Source organism: Molossus molossus, unplaced genomic scaffold (assembly GCF_014108415.1).
Source record: "Molossus molossus isolate mMolMol1 unplaced genomic scaffold, mMolMol1.p scaffold_m16_p_17, whole genome shotgun sequence".
Classification (NCBI taxonomy): domain Eukaryota; kingdom Metazoa; phylum Chordata; class Mammalia; order Chiroptera; family Molossidae; genus Molossus; species Molossus molossus.
Genome location: NW_023425352.1, coordinates 52,413,963 through 52,437,301, shown reverse-complemented (window position 1 = coordinate 52,437,301; position 23,339 = coordinate 52,413,963). Strand labels below are relative to the sequence as shown.

The window sequence follows — 23,339 nt, the reverse complement described above, 5'->3', positions numbered from 1 at the left end:
GAGGAGCTGCTGCCTCCTTCCTCCAGGACAGCATCCCGGTGAGTGACGGAGTCCGACTGGTTTGGGGACAGGGAGAGGAGGTGGGTGCTGAGCAGGAAGACAGTGGTCTAAGAGTGGGCTCGGCAGGCCCACCGCCCCGCCTCCCTCTAGCCTAAATGCCTGACAAGATGGTTTTTCTTTATATATATATATATATTTATATACCATATTATCCCAAAACATTAGCCACAAAAGGGGGCAGCAAGTTTCGTGCTCCAAAAGGCACAGGGAGGACAGCTGACCCACCTAGGGCCCCACCGCAGGTCTGTGGGAAGCTGGAGCCGAAACTGTGGGGGCTCGGAGCTAAGCCCAGAGAGATCTAGGGCCCGCCTACCACAGGCTCAGCAAGGCAAGATCCACCCCTAAGAGACAGGAGGGTGGGCTGCTCCTTCCCACCAGGGCAGTGGCTCCGGAGCAGGCCTCCTGGAGACCAGCTCTGACGTCAGGAGGGGCCCACGCCCCTTGCTGGTCCTCCCTGCCTCCCGCTGAACTGTCAGCCCTGTTAGCAGGGACCTGGTGCTCACCTCCGTCCCCCGCAGGGCCCAGCCAGGGGCCAGCACAGCAGCCTGCGGGGAGCACGTGCTGGGCACCTTGCAGAACTACCTCCCTGGTCCACGACAGGGCCTGGAGGCTGAGAGCCGCAAAACAACTTGCTCAGAGCCCCACCTAGTGAGTGGGGTTCAGCATCTGGACCCAAGTTGACATGGCACTTCCCTCATCAGTAAGTGATCAGGAAAGACGGGGGGAGGGGGGGAGGCGAAGGAACGGAAGGAAAGAATTTCTTTTAGAGATTCTTCCACGTCTCTGCACGATCTAGGGGCGAATCCAGAAGAGTCCAGGAGCTCGGTCCCTATTCCACACCTGGAGTGGACGCTCTCCCTCAGCCTGTCCATGCCCGAGTGGACAGGGCAGTGACCCACCCGGCGGCTTCTGACCCATACCACATGCAATGGGCCATGGCACCCTAAAAATGTCCTAACTGCTAGCTATGAAGCAGTCCCTTGAAGAATTAAAGACTAAGATATACTGAGATAAAGCCAAACGTCCCCTCATCCCTTTGCATTCCTGCCCCCTTGAGTCTGGATGTCAAGAGCCCACCCCGGGGTGCAAACCGCAGTGTCCACGGGGGCCAGGCAGGGGCTGTAAATGAGGGAGACGCCGGGTGGCTGGGGACGGGGGCCATTTCGAGGCCACATGCTTTGTCCAAAAGTGACCGCTGTTGATAGTTTCAGCCAAGAGGGAATGGGGGCCCCGTGTGGCTAGAGGTTCTGATTTTTCTCAATAAAAAGCTGGAAAGTTGGCTTTTTATATGAATTTGATTTTTAAATGTTGGCATATAATTCAATTTTTGTGAGCCAAGCATGATGGGTTTGGTGGCCAGCGTGGCTGGGTGGGCCTGGCATGCTTCCTCCCAGGCCTCTCTGGGCACCCAGGCGAGAATGCCCACACCACGCACGCGTAGGGAGCACGGTGGCCGCGGGTCCACATGAGAACAACGGAGTCACTGTGCACGAAAGCAACTTGCTTTTCTCACGTCATAAATTCCAAAGAGGAATTCGATTCGACGCTGCCATGTTGCCTTCTGGAAAGGTGTCCACATTGCTGTATCCACCTCCTTCTTTTTAAGAGCTAAACAACAGTTCAGAGTATGATGTACCACACTGGAAACATCTACTGTAGGCATCCGGATGCGTCCAGTTCCTGCCGCCACAGGCAACGCCACCATGGACAGATCCGTGTGTAATTGTGCTGGGACTGTGATGGTCCTTCTTTTCTCCTAACTTTTTATCAGAGGGGGATTTTGTTCTCAATTATTTTTAAAATAGTTTTCTTTTTCTTTTTCTTCTTTTTTTTTTTTGTACAGATAGAGTGGGATGGAGAGAGAGGAAGAGAGAGAGAGAAACATCAACGTTAAAGGGACACATCAAGTGGCCACCACCCACACGACCAACCAGGGCCGGGGACAAACTGCAACCGAGGTACATGCCCTTAGCGGGAACCGAACCCGGGTCTCTCCGAACCGCAGGCCGACGCTCTAACCGCTGAGCCAAACCAGCCAGGGCTAAAATAGTTTTATTTTTCAATTAGAGTTGACATGCAATATTATATTAGAGCTGCAGGTGTAGAGCGCAGTGATTGGACATGTATGTAACTTACGAAGCGATCATCCCGGTAAATGCAGGACCAGGGACTTTGGTGGCTCTCGAACTCAGTTCTCTAACAGTGGGGTTACGGGGTCAATTGAATACCACACAGAGTGCGTCTGGAAACTTCGATTCGACGTTGCCATGTTGCCTTCTGGAAAGGCGGCAGCAGCGCCCACGCCCTCGGGCAGACGATGAGCGGGCCCTGTGCACCCCTGGAAGGCAGCCCTCCTGGAAATGGCTGCCAATAACACGTATGGAAAACGCTTTGGCTTTAATTTGCATTTCCTTAACTTCCAGGGAGGTTGAACACGACACCTTTTTTAAATGTGCAAACCACTTTCCATCTGTTGTCGTGCGTTACCCTACTATATCGTGCAAAGAAGCTAGCCAGCGCTGCTAGCATTATCCCTGATTTACAAGTGGAGAAACCAAGGCACAGAGCAATTAAGTGACAATCTGACATCTCATAGTGAGTGAGTGCCTTTAAAAAAAATCTCCAGCCTTCTGACTCCCCAAACCAGATGTTATGAGAATCAAACAACATCTGCTAAGAATATCATCCAGGAATAGCCGGGGAGAGCACACCATTCTGTGGGTACTGCAGGAAGTCTGCAGTGGAAGGAAGGAAGGGAGGGAAGGAGGAAGGAAAGGGACTTATTAGAAAATTCCCACAGGCCAGGGATTGTCACAGGGCATTATTTTTATTTAATCCTCCAAAAGCTTTCTATGACATAAATATTATGGTTCCCCGTTTTGCAGATGAGGAAATGAAGACACAGAGGGGCGAGTCCAGGATTAGCCCCAAGTCCCACACTACTTCCACCACACCATTCTGCTGTGTCCCCCACCCTGCTACCCCGCCACCCCGTTTCCTAATCTATCAAAGGGCGAGGCCCAGCCCCTTCCTCAGGAGCTCGATATACACATCCGACACAGTACACACAGGTGGACGTCTGCAAAGAGGGGAGCACGCACACGGCACACACGTGACAGTGCACCTCTGTTCCTCCGTGCCAGCTCAGGTGACACTGCCAGGCACATGGGCCCCAACCTCTCTCCCCAGGTGATCACACTGCTTCGGTGCCCCACCCATCCTGTCATTCAGGGGCAGCCAAACACAGTCCTGACCTAGCAGGATCGACGGGCCACCTCCAGAGCACCCTGGGCAGGGACAATCTTCAGTGCATCCTCACCTTGGGGCAAGGTGGCACAGACACTGAGACGAGGTGGCACAAGCCTGCAAGGGAAGTAAAAGAGCCAGGCCAAAGAGGGCCCATCTGCTGGGTTTTCCCCGATACCCCAAATCCTGTTCTTCCTCTGCCTGCTCTGACTTGGGGGAGGAAAGCGAGGCCCAGAGACTGCAGCGGCTAGTGGCAGTGGCAAGAGGGCCTGGGCCCCACCTCCACGCAGGGCATTGTGATAGACGCCACCTACGGCCGCTGGCTTTCCCTGGGCACTGGCGCTGCAGCCAGTGACTCGAGTCCCCCGGGGAGAGTCTGACCTCACTCTGTCCTGTGCAGCAGCTGTTCCCCAGCCTCCGGGCCATCAGCCCTCCTGCCCAGCCCAGCTGCATGGTCTCCTTCACTGTGTGAGGCTGCACCACCCTCACCTGTCCCCAGTGGGCCAGAAACACAGACACACACCCTTCTGTGCTGGGCTTCCCGCCTGGGCCTGCGGAAAGTGGCAAATACCTGTCCAGAGGTATAAGCAGGGTCACAGCCAGCTGCCCCCAAATCTTTCAGGGCCCAGCTTAGAGCCCATTCTTTTTTTTTTCTTTACTAATTTAAGAGAGAGAGGAAGGGAGAGGGAGAGAGAGAGAGAAACATCGATGAGAGAAAACATTAATTGGCCGCCTCCTGCATGCCCCCACTGGGAATTGGGCCCACAACCTGGGCATGTGCCCTGACTGGGAATCGAACCCACGTCCTCTTGGTGCATGGGTCGACGCTCAACCACTGAGCCACACCGGCCGGGCTTAGAGCCATTCTTTCAGGGAGCCTTCCAGAAATCTCTCTAACATACCGACTGCCCAGAAGACAGAGCTAGGCCCAAAGCGCTCAGGCTGCCGACTGCAAGGTCCTTCATGCCGGGAACTGTTGGAGGGGACGGGCCAGAGGATGGCCGGAAGCAGCGCTAGGGGTCAGGCCGGTGTAGACTGTCCCTGCTCAGGCCGCCAGAAGAGAGAGCTCCAAGGCCTCTGCAGGACGTGAGAAGTGAGCTGCGCAGGCTTAGGAATCATAGCTGACGTTTCCTGAGCACACACTATGCACGGGGCACTGTGATGCAGTGTGCTCCACGTGCTGGGACTCGCAGAGGTTAAACCGTTTGTCCCCGGTCATGTGGCTAGTAAGTGGTCGTCAGGATTTGAACCCCGCTCTGATGGCTGTCAGACCAGTCTCCCAGCCTTAGCCCTAACCTTTGCTGAGCTCACACACCTGCCCCAGGGCAGGGCCCAGGCCAAGGGCAGGACCCTGCCTCTACCCAGAGGCCAGTGGGCAGAGCGGGTGAGGACTACCACAGGCCTCAGAGCCACCGTGTGCCGGGTCGGTGGGGAGGCCACGGCGCAGGTGCCAGGAGGAAGGCGTGAGGCTGGGGGTGGCGGGTGGGTTCCTGCTTAGTCAGCCCTCCCAGGCTGCCGTTATCCCACCGCACTGACTCTGGCGCCAGGACCCTAAAACAATGCACGAGCACCAGGGTGATCAAGTCGCCCACCTCCTCACCCTCCATGCGGTAACATCCCTCAGAGGTTAACACCTTTGTCCCTGGTGGGGGTGGGCTGCAAAGTTACCCAGATCCGGGGCAGCAACCCTGCTCACACGACCGCCACTCTCCTGCCGTCCACCCACAAAGACCTGTGCTCAGGCCTGGGCTGCTCTGGCAGGTGACACAGTTACAGCACCCGGGGTGCCTCCCTACATGAGAATGCCCCCCCAAAGCAAATCAAAGCCTCCACTTACACCCCAGAGAGCTGGAGGGCTGCAGGGAGAGCCTTCTGAGCCAGGTCTGGCCACCCTGCACACAGGCGCCCTGACTGTCTGCAGTGTGCCAGGCACTGTGCTAGACAACAGAGGACAGAAGAAAACAAACTGAAGACTTGCCGGGGGGCTGACACTCCGGGAAAGACCAGCACAGGCAGTGTGGGTGAGCAAGTTCTACAGAGTGGTCGGGGTGATGAGTGCTAAGGAAAGAGGGAAGGAGCAGGGCGACATGACGTGAACCCCCGAGAAATCAGGAAAGTGAGCCATGTGGATCTCTGGGAGAATCTCCTTCCAAGCAGAGGGGACAGCCGTGCAAAGGCCCTGAGGCAGGAGTGTTCCAGCCTGCTTGAGGAACAAGAGGTGCCAGTATAGTTGGAACAGGGTGCGTGGTGGGGAGAGTTGCAGGAAGTGAGGGCAGAGAGACAACAGGGATTCAGAGCAGCAGCCTGGGCTAGAACCAAGGTCTTGGAGTTGAGGCCCAGGTCTGAAGCTCAGCCCTGGACCGAGGGCTCTCCTTTCGCTGGTGAGGACTAGCAGTGTAAAAGAGTGGTGTGTCAAATGGCTAGACACACAAACCGGGCTCTGCGAGCCCCTGCAGGTGGTGTGTCCACAAGATGCCCACTGCCCAGCTGGTCCCCCAGCCTAACCTCAGAGGACCCCTCCTTCCTGTCCCTACTCCTTGCCCAGGCTGGAGGAAGCCAGGTTCCTTGGAAACCCATCCTGCTCTGCAGGGTATGACCAACCGTCTCTGGACGAAACCCACGATGAAGCCCTGCGCAGGCTGGTCTGCTGGGCAGGGACTGCAGAGCATGCCCCTTGCTGCTTCCAGAGGAAATCACACTCCCATCTTCCAGGGAACCAGCCCACTCTGGGCCCAACTCCCGGGGCAGGACCGTCCAGTCACTGTGTCCCACCTCTCCCTGCAGCCCCGCCTGGCAAGCAAGGGTCAGGAAGGACCAGAGCTGGAGGGAGGGAAGGGGCAGGAGGGGACATCTGAGCAGCGATTCAATTCCTCGGGAGTGAGAGATTTTCACAGCAGGGTGCCACAATTTCGTTTGAACTATTATAAATTCCCATAAAATCAGATGCACTCAACTTTGAATAGAAATACAAAAATACACTGCAGAAATCAAATACAATTTGGGGATTATTCACCACCACTACACACAGAGAGGTTCATGCATGCAAGGAGGTGCCTGCAGACGGTACCATTAGGGCCACTAATGGACAAGCCACTGTCAGCCGCCAATGGCCACCCTTCAAAGCCCGCACTATACCGGCTGCGGGCTGGAGAGGCTGCTGTGATGGAAGGTCACTAAGAAGAACCCTACCTGGAAGGAGGAAAGGAGCACCTTGTGGCCATTCTGTCCTTAGGACCTCCTCTGATCCCTCCCTGAAGCTCCCATTAAGCAATGCCTGGGGGTGGGCAGACCAGCCAGGCAGCCCTGGAAGGGACACACCTGAGACCCCAGAAGGGGTGTCACAGTGGTCCAGCACCCTCCACATGAGGCCAGATGTCTCTGAGTCCCCTCTACCTGTAATATTTTTGATCATTCAGCAGAAGATATATATTTTTTTTTCTTTTTTTTTATCCTCACCTGAGGACATTTTTCGATATTTTGTTCATATAGAGTGGGAGGGAGTGAGGGAGGGTGGGAGAGAGAGCGAGAGAGACATCGACGTGAAACATCGAGTGGTTGCCACCCGCACAACACAACCAGGGCGGGGGACAAACTGCAACCAAGGTACATGCCCTTAGCGGGAACCGAACCCGGGTCTCTCCCGACCGCAGGCCAACGCTCTAACCGCTGAGCCAAACCGGCCAGGGCAGAAGATATATTTTAAATTATTCTTTTCGGAAGTAACACCAGACATGGTAAATAACGATGCGGAAGCGTGTGCAGCAGGAAGTGAGTCTCCGGTCTACACTGGCCCCACATCTCCTTCCCAGAGGAAGCCGTGCGGCATCGTTCCTGGAGTGCTGTATGTTCTAGACAAGGATACAGCACATAGGTCTCCCTCTCAAAAAAGATCCAGATGTCGGTCATCCTACTCTATCCTGGCTCTTCCCAGGACGACAGCCTGAAGACTGTCCTGTCTCCGTCTGTGCAGAGCTGCCTCGCTCCTGCAGCTGCAGAGTGTTCTACCCTATGGGGAGACCACAATCCACCCAGTGAGTCCCCTGCTGCCGGACACTAGGTTGTTTTTCCCTTTTCCTTTGACAAAGAAAGCCACGGTGGAAATCCTCTGCTACTATGTCTACATACTCTGTGACTGCATCCGGGAAGAGGGAATTTTCCATTTTTCTGGCTGCTGACAAACTCTAAAGGGGGTGACTCAAGTTGCGCTCCCCCACAATTAGGAAAGGCGGTTTCCCCGTGTCTGTGCCCCACTGGGCATTCACTCTTGAAGTTCCGAGAAAGGCAGCTGAGGCACCCGACCCTTGACCTCCAGCCCCCTCGGAGCTCGGGGGAAAACGCAGCGGCTCGAGACCAGCTTCCCCTATCCCCTGCCTCACCAGCCAGGTAACAGCCCACAGAACTTGGCCGAGCTCTGGCGCATTGCTGAAATCTGTCTCCTCCTCACTGCCCGTCTGCGCCCTGTGCTCGCCTCTGTGCTTCAGCCAGCTTGTTCCCGCGCCTGGGGCACCACCTGGCCACTTCTTCCATGAAGCCATCCTGGGGCGCTGCTGGAAGTGGGACCCCAGCTCCCATCAACTTTCCTACTCCAGCTAGGAGGCAGCTACTCCAGCTGTGTGGGTTACCCAGACAGACACACATCATCCTTTTCCCAAAAGACCCTCAGCTCCTTGCAAGCAAAGTCTGCTTCACCCCTCCAGCCGTCTGCCCGCTCGAGATGTCCTCTTCGATGTCTCTAACACTGAGCATATCTGAAGGGTCCAGTTTCTTCTCCAAATCGGTTCCCATCCTTGCCTTTCCCATCTCAGTAAATTCATCTCCACTGAGACATTACTTGGATTAATCCAGGTAGCCGATGTCCTCCATGCATCCAGCAAGTGACACTTTCCTCCTTATGCCTTCGATTGCCACCTTGCAGGCCCTCCAGCCCCTCTCTCCTCAGACTTGCCGAGTTCATTTCCGCTCCTTGGCCATCCTTGTGGTTGATCAAAGTATTGGCCCCAGCGCGTCACTCTGCACTGGACTATGCGTCGACACACGCTGGGGTCTCATGTGGGCGGAGTATGCTGCCCACCCTTCATGCTGGGCTTGGCCACGCGGCTTGCTTTGCTAAATGGATGCCCAGGCCAACCTCCGCACCAGCAGAAGAGTGATCCCTGTGTGAGGGGCTTGCCTTTTGAGCTCTGGCTTTTCAACCTGAGAAGAACATGCCCCAGGCACAGTGAGCGGACTGGACCTACCCAGGCCCAGAATTAAGACCAGTTACCCCCAGCCTAGATTTGCTAACCCTCCAATTGACCCACAGACACATGAGTGAGAGAAAGTGGTTACTGTGGTTTGTTATGCCACTTTATTAAGTCAATAAGTTACTGATACTAATACTATGAAATATATATAACCATATAAAAAAATAGAGGGCAACCATGACGTTAAATTTGGCAATAATTTCTTGGCTATAACACCAACAGCACATGCAATAAAAAAGATAAATAAATTGTGCTTCATTAAAATGAAAAACATTTGTATATCAAATGATACTATCAAGAGAGTAAAAAAGCAATGCACAGAAATATTCGAAAATCACATATCTGATAAGGAATTAATGTCTTAAATATGTAAAGAACTAAAACAAAACAGCAAAACAAAAAGTATTTCCAAAATGGGCAAAGGATTTGAATACATATTTATCCAAAGAAGATATACAAATGGCAAAAAAAAAAGAAATGATGCTCAACAATATTAGTTATTAGAGAAATGCAAATCAAAATCACAGTAAAATACCACCTCGCACCCATAGGATGGCTATTATAAAAAAAAAAAAAAATATCCCTGGCCGGTTTGGCTCAGTGGTTAGAGCGTCGACCTGCGGTTCAGAGAGACCTGGGTTCAGTTCCCACTAAGGGCACGTACTTTAGTTGCGGTTTGTCCCCGACCCTGGTTGGGTTGTGCGGGTGGCGACCACTCGATGTGTCCCTTTCACGTTGATGTTTCTCTCTCTCTCTCTCCCTCCCACTCTATCTGAACAAAAAATGGGAAAATGTCCTCTGGTGAGGATAAAAATAACAATAATAATAATAAAACAAGTGCTGCCAAGGATGTGGAAAAATTGGGACCCTTGTGCATTGCTGGAGGGAATACAACATGGTGCAGCCACTGTGGAAAACAGTGTTGGTGACTCCTCAAAAAATTAAGCAAAGAATTACCACATGATCCAGCAATTCCACTTCTGATATACTCACCGAAGACTCAAAGGCAGGCTGGAACAGATGTGTGCACCAATGTTTAGAGCAGCACCATTCACAACAGCCAAAAGGTGGAAACTACCCCAATGCCCACCAGTGGATAAATGCAATATAGTATATTCCTACAACGGAATATATTTGAGCCTTAAAAAACTAAATCCTGACACGTGCTGCACCATGAATGACCCTTGAAGACATTATGCTCAGTGAAATAAAGCCGTCACAAAAGGACAAATACAGTATGGTTCCATCTATACAAGTGACCTGGGGTAGCCAGTCACAGAGACAGAAAGTAGAGCAGTGGTTACCAGGGGCTGGGGGAGGGAGCGGGCAGTTGTTTAAGGGGACAGAGTGTCAGTCTGGGAAGAAAAAGTTCCAGAGATGAAGGATGGCGATGGGACAGTCTCACAACAGTGTGCATGTGCTTAATGCCACTGAGCTGAAAATGGTGAAAACAGTAAATCTTACATTTTGTCATTTTTGCCACTGTTTACATCAATTTAAACTAATACAAAGAATAAATAAAATAAAAGGCCACCATTATCTCATGTTACAAAGAATAGGAGGAGGAGGAGAAGAAGGAGAAGAACCAGCAGCAGCAGCAGCTGTACCTAAAGCAGGGTGTACCGATAACGGCAGGGCCCAGCGCAATCAGAGTGGGACCCACAACTGCCACTCCGCCCAGCCGCCACACACGCAGTCCCTCAGGCACCACACTGTCACTGCCACTCTGACACCTCTCAGCTTAACCCTGCCCTCAGCATTCGCCTTCCCTAACCACCTGCCACCAGCTGGTCATCCTTTTGTGTTCTCATTTTGTAGGTGCACCGTAATCTTTTGATTGGCTGTCTGTCTCCCGACACCATTCGTTTAAGTTGCAGGAGGTCCTGGGAACCCAGACGCCCAGCCAGGTGCTGACCACAGGGAGCGGTTCTGGCAGAGTGGGCTCCCTTTGGAGACCTCTGTGCACGTCTCTCAAGACCCTCCCAATGCCTCCTCTAATGCAAGAACTGGAACATGGCAACAGATAGAGACCCTAAAAAGTCAGTCAATTTTCTTTAAAATTTTTTTTCTTTATTGATTTTGAGAGAGAGAGGAAGGTAGAGGGAGAGAGAGAAAACACATCGATGAGAGAGCATCGATTGGCTGCCTTCTACATGTCCCCCACTGGGAATTCGGCCCACAACCTGGGCATGTGCCCTGACCGGGAATTGAACTAGTGACCTCTTGGTGCATGGGTTGATGCTCAACCACTGAGCCACGCTGGCTGGGCCATCTGCCTGCTTTTACATCAGACTCTAACATGTAGTAATTTATTTGGAAAATCTCCTCTAGCATAAATGGTACAACTTTCTGGAGGCCATTTGGCACAATAAAACGATAGCCTTAAAAACACTTTGCCCTGGCCGGTTTGGTTCAGTGGTTAGAGTGTGGGCCCATGGACCAATGAATCGCGGGTTTGATTCTGGTCAAGGGCATGTACCTCGGTTGCAGTTCATCCCCGGTCCTGTTCAAGTCGTGTGGGAGGCAACCAGTTGATGTGACTCTATCACATCTGTCTCTGTCTCTGTCTCTCTCTCTTCCTCCCACTCTATCTAATGATAAATACAAAAATATCCTCGGGTGAGAAATTTAAAAATTTTTAAAAACACATCCTTTGACTTGGCAACCCCACTGATAGGAATTTTCCCCAAAGAAATCATCAGAAGCAGAAGCACAATGGCACAAATAACTTGTTTTTCTGAGGATGTTCTCAGCAGCACTGTTTATACCAATAAAAGCAGGCAACTCAATAATCAACAACAGAGGTCTACATAAGTAAATTATGGTGTATTCATATAGCAGGCTATGTGGCAGCCACAGAAAATCTTATTTTTCAGAGAACGTGTATTGACAAGGAAACAGGCTCATGACAAATTGTTAGATAGAAAATGCAAGCTATAAGACTATGCACAGGATGTTCCCATGCTGGGAAAGAACAAGTTACATATGTATATATCTGTACAGAGATCATCCAGCAACACATTGTATCATTATTATATCTTTGGATAGAAAAATAACAGGTGATTTTCTTGTATCCTTACTGTTTGCCTGTATTTTATAAGCTAATGGCATTGGGTTACTAATAACATTTAAATAAAGTAGCAAATCTCTCATTTAAAAACAAACTAGTTATCAAGACAGCTGGTCTGGAATACAGAGAAACACAGGGATCAATGGAATAGAATCGAGAGTCCAGAAATCAAACTATGGTCAATTGACTTTCAACAAGGGTGCCAAGACCATTCAACTGGGAAAAAGCAGTCTTGTCACCAAACGGTACTGGAACAACTGGACAGCCACATGCAAAAGAATGGAGTTGGACCCTACTTACTCCATATACAAAAATTAACTCAAAATGGATCAAAGACCTAAACGGAAGAGCTAAAACTATAAAATTCTCAGAAGAAAAATCAGTGTAAATCTTTATGACTTGGCACTTGGCAATGTTTTCTTAGATATGACACCAAAGCACATGCAACAAAGGAAAAAATCAGATAAACTGGACTTCAAAATGTAAAACTTTTGTGGCTCAAAGAATTCTATCAAGAAAGTAAAAAGGCCCAGCCGGTGTGGCTCAGTGGTTGAGCATCGATCTATGCACCAAGAGGTTGACAGTTCGATTCCCGGTCAGGGCACATGCCCAGGTTGTGGGCCCGATCCCCAGTGGGGGGCATGCAGGAGGCGGCCAGTCGATGTTCTCTCTCATCAGTGTTTCTATCTCTCTCTCCCTCTCCCTTCCTCTCTTTCTAAAAATCAATAAAAAGAAAACAAAGTGAAAAGACATCCCCAGAAATGGGAATAAATATTTGCAAATAAGGGACTTATTTATATCTACAATACATAAAGAACTCTTACAACTCAATAGTAAAAAAATAACTAATTTTTTTTTTTTCCAAATCTTTATTGTTGGATGTAAAATGTATTACAGATGTTCCACATTTTTCCCCCATTGACCGCCCCCCTCCCCACTCCCGCCCCCCTCCCACCTTTTCCCACACTATTGTCTGTGTCCATTGGTTATGCATATAAGTTCTTTGGTTTATTTCCTCCCACCCCCCCAACCCCTTTCCCTTTGAGGTTTGTCAGCCTAGCAATGAGTTTGTGCTTCTTAATCCCTTCACCTTTTTCACCCATTCCCCCAACCCCCTTCCCAACTGGCAACCAATAAAATGTTCTCTGTATCTATGAGAATGTTTCTGTTCTTCCTGTTCATTTTGTTTGTAGATTCCATTGTTGATAGATATGTATTCATTGCCATTTTGTTTGTTCATATATTTTATCTTTTTCTTCAAAAAGACCCTTCATCATTTCATATAATAACGGTTTGGTGGTGATGAACTCCTTTAATTTTTTCTTGTCTGGGAAAGTTTTTGTATGTCCATCGATTCTAAATGACAGCTTTGCAGGATAGAGTAATTTTGGTTGTAGGTTCTTGCTTTTCATCACTCTGAATATTTCTTGCCACTCCCTTCTGGCCTGCAAAGTTTCTTTTGAGAAATCAGTTGACAGCCTAATGGGTACTCCCTTGTAGGTAACTAGCTGCCTTTCTCTTGCTGCTTTTAATATTCTCTCTTTGTCTTGAACCTTTTGCATTTTGAGGATGATGTGTCTTGGTGTGGGCCTCTTGGGGTTCATCTTGTTTGGGACTCTCTGTGCTTCCTGGACTTGTATGTCTGTTTCCTTCACCAAGTTAGGAAAATTTTCTGCCATTATTGTTTCAAACAGGTTTTCGATTTCTTGTTCTCGCTCTTCTCCTTCGGGCACCCCCAAGATGCGAATGTTGGCACGCTTGAAGTTATCCCAGAGGCTCTTTACTCTATCCTCATTTTTTTGGATTCTTTTTTCTTTTTGCTCTTCTGATTGGGGATTTTTTGCTTCCTTATATTCCAAATCGATGGTTTGCTCCTTGGATCTACATACTCTATTATTGAAGCTGTGTAAATTATTCTTTATTTCAGTTAATGCCTCCTTTAATTCTAACTGTGTATCCATGATTTCTAACTGGTACTTTTTTATGCTCTTGATGCCCTCCCTAAGTTCACTGAGGTTCTCACTAAGTTCATTGAGCATCCTTATAAGCAGTATTTTGGACTCAGTATCTGTTAAGTTGCTTATCTCCCTTTCGCTTAGTTCTTTTATTGGGGTTTTGTTCTGTTCTTTCATTTGGGACCTGTTTCTTTGTCTCCTCATTTTGGCTGCCTCCCTGTGTTTGTTTCTGTGTATTACTTAATGAGAGGTATGGGGCTCGCTGAGACCCGGTGCTGTTCGTTTGAAAGAATTTAGGAAAAACCTGAAGCAGGATCCAAGACTCGCCAATCCTATGGTTAAGCAAGTGGCAACAGCTTGAAAGTTGTGTGGGGCGGGGCGGGGCGGGGCCTCAGGGAGTCAGCAGGGCGGGGCTACCAGTGTGAGCCAGGTTGCTGGACTCCCAGATAAGGCTTCTGTCTGCCGCTCCCAGGAAGGGCTCACCAAAGGAACAAAGGCCTCTGACAGCACGTTTGTCCCCGAGGAAGCCCCCTCTCCAGCTCTCGCTCCAGTGCCAAACAGCTCAGTTCTTCCCTGTGTGTCTCTGGTGCCCCTCGAGCTGCCTCCCCTCCAAGCTTAGAGGGAGAGAGTCCGATAAGTCCGTGCGCGGGCCCTTTAAGGAGCTGCCTGGGGCTCCAGCCGCTTCAGCTTCCCTGAGCCTCAGTTTCCGCTGGTTTTTCCAGCCAGAAGTTATGGGGATTCTCTTCCTGGCACTGGAACCCTGAACGGGACACCTGGTGTGGGACGGGGACCCCTCAGTCCTCAGGAAGGACCTTCCCAGCCGCGGGATGCTCCTGATTTTTATCCACCACACTTGGGTGTGGGACCAGCCCGTCTCGCCGCTGCGCGCTCCGCTCCCCTCGCGCTGCCGCCCCTCCTACCAGTCTGGATGTAGCTGCTTTTTTTTTTTCCTTAGTTCCGTAGTTGTACGACTTCCATTCAGCTTGATTTCAGGCGGTTTTGAATGATGGTTGTTATGTAGTTTAGTTGTAACTTTGATGTGGTTGTGGGAGGACGCAATACCGTGTTTACCTACGCCGCCATCTTGACCGGAAGTCGATAACTAATTTTTTTAAAATCGATTTTAGAGAGAGGAAGGGAGAGGGAGAGAGAGATAGAAACATCAATGAGAGAGAACATCAATTGACCACCTCCTGCATGTTCCACACTGAGGATAAGGCCCGCAACCTGGGCATGTGCCCTGACCAGGAATTGAACCAGTGACCTCTTTGTGCATAGATCAATGCTCAACCACTGAACCACACCAGCCAGGCGACAACTCAATGTTAAAAATGGACAAAGGATGCCCTGGCCGGTTTGGCTCAGCGGTTGGAGCGTCGGCTGCGTTCTAGAGAGACCTGGGTTTGGTTCCCGCTAGGGGCATGTACCTCGGTTGCGGTCTGTCCCCAGCCCTGGTTGGGTCATGCGTTAGGCAGCCACTTGATGTGTCCCTTTCACGTCGATGTTTCTCTCTCTCTCTCTCTCTACCTCTCTCTCCTTCCCCACTCTATCTGAACAAAAAATAGAAAAATGTCCTTGGATGGGGACCAAAAAAAAAAAGACAAAGGAGCCCTAGCCGGTTTGCTCAGTGGTTAGAGCATCGGCCCACAGACCAGAGAGTCCCAGGGTTCCTGCTAAGGGCACCTACCTCGGATTCAGTTTGTCCCCGGCCCCAGTTGGGATTGTGTGGATGGCAGCCAGTCAATGTCTCTCTCTCACATCGATGTTTCTCTCTCTTCCTTCCTCTCCCTCCCGCTCTATCTGAAGATAAATGCAAAAAAAAAAAAAAAAAAAAAAGGACAAAGGATCTGAATAGACATTTCTCCAAGGAACATGTATAAATGGCCAAAAAGCACATGAAAAAAAGTTCAACATCATTAGTCATCAAGGAAATGCAAATCAAAAACACAATGAGATACCATTTCACACTCAGTAGTATAGTTATAATCAAAAAGACAGATAATAACAGTGTTGGGGAGAATGTGGAGAAATGAACCCTCCTTCTTCACTGCCGATGGGAATGTAAAGTGGTGCATCTACTTTAAAATAGCCTGGTTGCTCCGCAAACAATCGAACGGCGTTCTCATACAACCCTGCAGTTCCACGTCCAGGCTCGTACCTAAGAGGAAGGAAAACACACGTCTACACAGCACACTAATGTTCACAGCAGCCAAAAGGTGGACACAACCCCAATGTCCATCAGTGGACAGATGGATAAGCAAAATGTGTTGCAGTAAAGTTCTCACTTAACATCGTCAATAGATTCTACGACTTTAAGCAAAACATAATGAAACCAACTTTACCACAGGCTAATTGATATAAACAAGAGGTAAGTTCCTAGGGCATCTCATCAACATTATAATGAAATGACATTAAACAAAATGACATTATTCAAGGACCCACTCTGTATCCATACAATGGGATATTACTCAAGCATAAAAGTGAAGTACTAACACTACATGGAGTACATGCCACTACATGGATGAACCTTAGACACGAAAGGCTAAGTCAGAAAAGCCAGCCACAAAAGACAACGTATTATATGAGTCCGTTTATATGAAATGTCCAGAATAAGCAAATCTATAGAGACAGAAAGTCGATCAGCGGTTGCCTAAGACCTGGAGGTGACAGAGGGTATGGGGTTTCTTTTTGACAAGATGAAAATGTCCCAAAATAACCATGGTGACAGTTGCATTTTCCTGTGGCTACAGGCCTCCATATCCACTCTGCGTACACAACTTCAACTAACCAGTGAGAAGATATAGTTGGAAAAAATGCATTGTCGTTGACGTGTACCAGGTCGTTAGGCCTATGATGGTCACATCTGTACTGAATATGTACAGACTTTTTCTTGCCATTCCCTAAATGATACAGAGTAGCAACTATTTACACAGCACTTACATTGTACTATAAATAATCTAGAGATAATTAAAAACATGCAAGAGGTTGTGTATAAGTTGTATGCAAATACGATGCCATTTTACATAAGGGACTTGAGCATCTGAGGATTTTTATGTCCTCAGAGGTTCTGGAACCCATGAATACTGAGAACAACTGTATATGTATAGCCACTGAATTATATACTTTACATGGATAAATTGTACATTTGAATTATATCTCAATAGAGCTGTTTTGCTCAGTGGTTAGAGCGTCAGCCTGTGGATCAAAGAGTCCCGGGTTCGATTCTAGCCGAGGGCACGTACCTTGGTTGCAAGTTCGTCCCCCACCCCGGTTGGGGTCATGCGGGTGGCAACCAATGGATGTGTCTCTCTCACATCGATGTTTCTCTCTCTCCCTCCCTCCCACTCTGTCTGAAGATAAATGTAAAAATATCCATGGGTGAGGATTTTTAAAAATAAATAAATAAAATAAAAATGAATGTATAAACAAAGAGATAAAGAAACCGAAACTTCTCAAAATTACTCTGGTTAACCTGCCAAGTTCAGCCATGGTGCAGACCCTTCTGCCTGCCTCCCCGGGCCCTGCCTCCCACCTCCAGCCAGGGAGGCAGCTCGGCCTGGCCCCATCTCACCACGCCTCGAGTCCGACCCCACGGCCAGCCACTCTGGGCCAGGAAGGAACCAGTGCACAGAGGCTGCTTTCTCCGTCTTCAGACATTCAGTCCAAGGGTCAAAGATGGAAGTGAAGACCCCAGGGCCTGAGCCTGTTCCCCCTTTGCTTGCTGGGTGGCCCTTCGGAAAGTCCTGGCCCTTCTCTGTGAAGTGCAAGGTGGACCTGGTTTTCCTGGGCGTTGCTGGCTCCACTCTTCTCTGCTTCTCAGATGCTGACCCCCAACCGAAGTCAAAACACTTGCTCAGGGGCCATGCAGGTGGTCAAGGGAACTCGAGACGAGGCCACTCCGAGTGCCACCTGTTCGATTGCCACTGGCTAGTTCACTGCCATCCGCAAGACAGAGGGGAGGGAGGGCGGCCAGGATACCTATTTCCCCTCACCAGACAGATGCAGGGGCTTACACCTGTTCCAAGTCTCCATCTGCTTCTCCTTTTGCCCTCTCCATTCTCACTCCCTGTACCCCAAAACCTGCCCAGAAGGAATCCAGAATGCCAGGAGGTGTCATTCTCCACAGAGATGGGGGTTCCCTTCTACGTCCTGAGGCAAAAGTCCTGACCCGGGCAGCTACCAGGAGAACAGCTCTGCTGACCTGGACCCTGCAGAGGCTTTCTGTTAGTGTGACTGCAAAGCTAGACAGGCCAATATCATGTCCATTTCACAGATTCACAGATGAGGAAACTGAGCGCCACAGGATCAATCTGATGCTGAAGATCGGCCAGGGGTCAGCAGCAGAGTCTGGGCCTATCCCCCGAACAGAGAGCCTCCTCTTGGCACAGGATCTGGGAGGGAGGTAGAGGGGGCGCAGGGAGTGAAAACGAGAGAAAGTGCATGGTGGTGCCCACTTTCTGCTGTGGTCTCACCCACACAGGAGTCCTAAAGCCCAAGGCAGGCAGTCCTGGCAGATGGGCAGGGGATGGGGGTGCTCCAGGCCAGCCACACTCCTGGGCAAAGACCCTGCCAGGCTCCTCATCCCCATGCCTGAAATTTAATAACCCAGGGACCCACTCATTCTCATTTATTCTCTCTCCCCACAATCTCTGTGTCTCTGTCTCTTTTCTATTGTGATTTTAGCCACACTGGCTCCCTTGCCCGCCCCGCCCCCCCCTCCGGTCTTCCCTGACATTCTCCAGGCTCATGAGCAGCCCTTCAGCATTCGGGCTCTCCTCCTGGTCCTTAGGTACAAACAGGAGCTCTCAGCCCCGTCACAGCCATGCAGGGATCAGGTCACAGCGTCCTCGTCTGCAAAATGCCACTTAGGACATGGCAGCTCCTGCCTTTACCTGGGCAGGGCCCTACCGCCAGAGGCCCTTCTTCCCACCTGCCCATATTGGGCACAATTGTCAGGAAGAAACTCAAATGTCACCTTCCCTGAGGAGCCCTTCCTGAGCCCCTCCCAGTCCCTCTATCCTCTGTCTGAGCTCCCTTATATGTGACTCACGCTGCTTTAACGCACTTGATATGGGCAGTGTGAGCTCTGGCTTAAGTGCTGGTTTTACTGACTCTGCTGAGAGCTCCCCCCACAGCCAGCCCAGAGCCTGCACTTAGTAGGTGTACAGTCAATAGCTGGTGAATAAATGAATGACATGGCCCCTTCTAGCTTGAACAGCCTGAGGCTGTGGCGCAGGGAAGGCCCAGGCCAGAGCCCACCAGCCAGCAGGAAACATGTTCTAGGCCATGTTGGAGAAGGGGACCCCACGGTGGGGGGCTGTGTCCCCACCCCAGGGAACAAGAAACAGGAAGGGCAAGGCGCACACTCTCTAACAGTAAACTGACACTTCTCCCTATAAGTTACATGATAAATCTTTTCCAGATCGCCTGTGACAGCAGCTTCCTCCCCACATAATTGTGTGAGATGCTGTCAATTGTTTTTATACTTATTAACATCACGGCTCCTGAGGGAGAAAGGGGGACTCAGCGGGGTCTGGGTGGGGAAGGCGCTCTGGACCCTCGACTAAGAGCTCAGTAAGGAACATGGTTCCCACCAGGCTCTCTCATCGGGGGCCAGAGAAGGGGATAGTTTCACACGGGAGGGAACCTGCAGGAGGTTGGAGCGAGAGACAGGTTTGGACCCCTGACCAGCCTCAGTTTCCCCTCTGTCCAAACTGAGAGAATGCACCTGCTTGACAGGGATGTGGTGAGGATGAAGGAGTGCCCACATCTCACCTAGCACATGGTGAGCCCGCCTAGCACACGGTGAGCCGGCCTAGCACACGGTGAGCCCGCCTAGCACACGGTGAGCCCGCCTAGCACACGGTGAGCCCGCCTAGCACACGGTGAGCCCGCCTAGCACACGGTGAGCCCGCCTAGCACACGGTGAGCCGGCCTAGCACACGGTGAGCCCGCCTAGCACACGCCATCCTCTCGCCCTGTCCCATTCTCAGTCTCTTCGGCCCCGTTCACAAAACACCGGCCACAGTAGCAGCAACAGCAATGCTGTTGCACATGTACAGCATGTCACTGTTGTGAAGCTCGTCACAGCCACCACCCACACGGTCTCCCCACACCTGCTCTGGGACCACACTGCGCCTGGTGGTCTCCCAGCAGAGCAGAGAGCTCCCTCCGCCCTGCCCACCAGCTTAGTGCCGTCCAGCCTATCGGGTCATTTGGCTCTCACAGCACCTTGGAGGAGGGACCGTCACCCCCTTTTTCAGACAGTAAAACTGAATCTCAGAGAGGATAATTCATAACCCAAAAGCCCTGAAGTGCTTGGACCTTGTTACAGTGACTGAAGTAGGAATTTGCAGTTTAGACGAGCCCCGGAGCTGCCAGCCCTCCCTGCCTCCCCCATCCCGCTCCCCAGCAAACAGACCCGCCCACAGAGGCCAGTGCCCTCCTGGAGCTGCTGGCTGGTTCTCTCTCTGCCCGAGCACTGCTAACCTCTGCCCAGGTGTGCTCCTCACTGGGGCACACCCAAGGAGGGCCTTCCTATTCTGCCTTCCTTCTCTGGAAGCAAAGGATTTGCCTGGATCCTGGGTCCGGGGTGGGGGTGCACAGTTGACCGTTTTGTTGTCACTAAGCCCCAGCTCTGTAGGGGCACCAAATCCATAGCAAGTTCCTCCTCCTTCTTGCACAGGTAGGCTGGCCTTCACCTCCTCTAGGGAATCTCTGGTTTCACCAGCTGGGCTTCTGCACAACTCCCTCCCGCCACTGTGCCCTTGACACACAGACTCCCTCGCTGAGCTCTCATTAGCTGCGTGTGCACACGTGCACACACGTGTATGTGCATGTTCCTCTCCTTCACCAGACTCTGAAATGCCCTGAATTATTCACTTTGGGTGCTCTGGAGCCTAACACAGGAGTCGTTATAACATAGGAGGTATTCAAAATTAGATGTAGAAAATGAAAAAGAATAGCCAGGCCGGTGTGGCTCGGTGGATCGAGCATCGTCCCCTGGACTGAGACGTCCCAGTTCGATTCCCGGTCAGGGCACATGCCTGGTTTCGGGCTCGACCCCCAGTAGGGGGCGTGCAGGAGGCAGCCGATCGATGTTTCTCACATGGATGTTTCTGTCTCCTTCCCTTCCTCTCTCTCTAAAAAAAATCAGTGAAAACATATTTTAAAAAGCAAAGAAAATGAAAAAGAATAAATGGAAGGGGAGGAGGGAGGGAAACCAGAGCACACTGTCTGCCAAGGAGACTCCAGTGAGGTGTTCCAACCCAAACCCTCCAAGAACTCCGGAGGTTTCCCCTCTGCCCCCTCACCCCATGCATGGACTTTCCCAGGAACTGGGGCCAGGGGTAGGGGACACAGGCTGCAGGGGAGGCAGGGGAGCATACTCTTGCTCTCTTCTCTGGGCCTCCACTTTCTCATCTATGAAATGGGGATCCAGTCGGCCAAAGGCTGAACAAGCACATGGAGAACACGCAGAAGATCCTCTGAACAGGAAAACCACTCACGTCAGGGCAGGAGCATGATGGAGGGGCTGAAGCTGCTGCCCAAGCTGTGGAGGTCTTAAAACCCCAGGTACCTCTCCTTACTCCAACCACCCTCCTTCAGCGCACGAGCGAACTGAAAACCTGGGCAGAAATCTTGAGCCAGAGGAAACCTGGAGATCTTCAGCAGGCTGTCCATTCTGCAGACTGGGAAACTGAGGCCCACGGGGGGAGTGAAAAGGGTGTTAACACGTGTTGAGTGTGCCTACTATTACTGACCCGTTCTGCAGATGAAGAAACTGGGGTCCAGGGAGAGTCTGCAACTTGACTGGGGTCTCCCAGCAGAAAGTAAAGGCAGCAGGATTCGAACCCAAGAGGGACTGCCTCCAGGACCCACACTGTTTCTCTGGCACCACATAGCAAGGACTGACCTGGAGCCAGGAGCCCCAGAGCCAATGAATTCAAAACAGAGGCTCTTTGATGCCCAGTCCAGTGCTCTCTCTTCTACATGCTGCGGGGCCGCCCACTCTGTTCTAGTTCCCAGAGAATCACTGAACACCATGACCAGAAAGGACAACAGTTGGTTCCTCATCAGACTGCTAACTCTACAGCATCCTTCCTCATAGATCTTCAGCCTGAACTTGCATACCTCCAGTAATGGAAAGCTCACTACCTACACAGGATGCATTCCATCTTTTGGACAGCTTGGTTAATTAGGATGTCCTTCCTCTTAATGAATCAAAAATCTCTTTTAAAGACCCAAACGCTTCATATTATTTCCGGTTCACTCTGTCCACATCTGCTTCCATTCAGCCCTTACATACACACTCCTCACTATCCCCATCTCCATCCCAGCCTCTTTTTTAAAAATCTTTTTCTTTATTGATTTTAGAGAGAGAAGAAGGGAGAGGCGAGGGAGATAGAAACACTGATGAAAGAGAACATTGACTCCTGCATGCCCCCCACTGGGGACTGGACCTACAACCTGGGCACGTGCCCTGACTGGGAATCGAACTGGCGACCTCTTAATGCATGGGTCGATGCTCAACACTGAGCCACACCGGCCGGGCTCCATCCCAGCCTCTTTTAATTTATTTTCTGACACTTCCTCTCTCCCCTCCCCAGTAACCACTCTCTAACCTTTACTAAGGAAAAAGATATCTCTTTTAAAAAAGACTCAATTTAAGAAAAAATATTTCACATCTGCATGAGCAATACACAAATCATAATTCTTAAAAATAACAAATTGCAGGTCAGAGTAATCATAAGTAAATTGATATTGATAAATAAGCTTTTCTCCAGAGCAGTAGGTGGTTTATTTTAATCTAATGAGTTTTGTATTTTCCCAGCTTTCAGATTCCATGATGAAGGGCTGTCTGCAATAGAATTACGATGCTCTCCGAAAAATTGTAATTTAATGCCTCATTTTGTCAGGACTCTCTTGAAAATGAGATTTGTTCCTAGTGAAGAATTTTACTCAGCTCGTTCCCATATTCTCCCCACCCATCTCTCCAGGCATACAGGTTCTCCCGGTGCCAGGCCTGGGTCAGGAGGGAAGGGAGACAAGTCAGGGGAACACGGGTGCAGGCAGGGACCAGGCAAGGAGCATGAAGGAACATCCCCGGCGATACAGCCATGCTTTGAGGCTGAGCAGCACCCACTGCCCAGCCTGTGCCTCACTCTGCTTCCTGCAAACAGGGAGGGAGGCCTCACCCTTTCTTACAGATGCTAAAGGGCTCCTGTCCAGGGTCCATGGAGTAGGACAAGCACCTGAGACCCCTACAGACAGGAAAGAAGACTGACAGGCCCACAGGCAGGACAGCAGCAGAAACCAAAACTGGGGGGAAACAAACAGCTATTTGTGGAGAAGCCTCGGGGACCTGGGGGCTTGGGGCCTGCCATTTGGCTGAATGCCCCCAGGGGCGGGGAGCTCACAACCTCCTCCGCCAGGCTGGGGCAGCTGAGTGCATTACTGCCGGCCCCTGGAAGGACTGGTTGAGAGCACTGGTACCAGGAAACCCGACAGGAGCAGAGCAGGACGGCAAGGGAGCAGCCAGGCACTATGTGGACACCAGAGCACACATCCTGGTGAGGCCACGGATAGTCCACAAAACCCACCGCCCGAGCCATACAGTAACGTTCAACACACTTCAAAGAACTGAGAGTATTCAAAATACATTCTTTGATCACAGCAGATTAAGCTAAAAAAAAAGTATGGAAAAATTAGGAAATCCCCACATGTGTGAGAATGAAGCAATGCATTTCTTTAAAAACAAAACAA

General features: G+C 50.7%; 1 protein-coding gene across 1 annotated transcript in view; it reads right to left on the bottom strand.

The window, feature by feature from the left end:
- The window catches only part of LOC118632089 (cadherin-23), a 335,260-nt gene that overhangs the window by 295,297 nt on the left and 16,624 nt on the right, over nt 1-23,339 (bottom strand). The gene's annotated exons all lie outside the window — the stretch shown is intronic.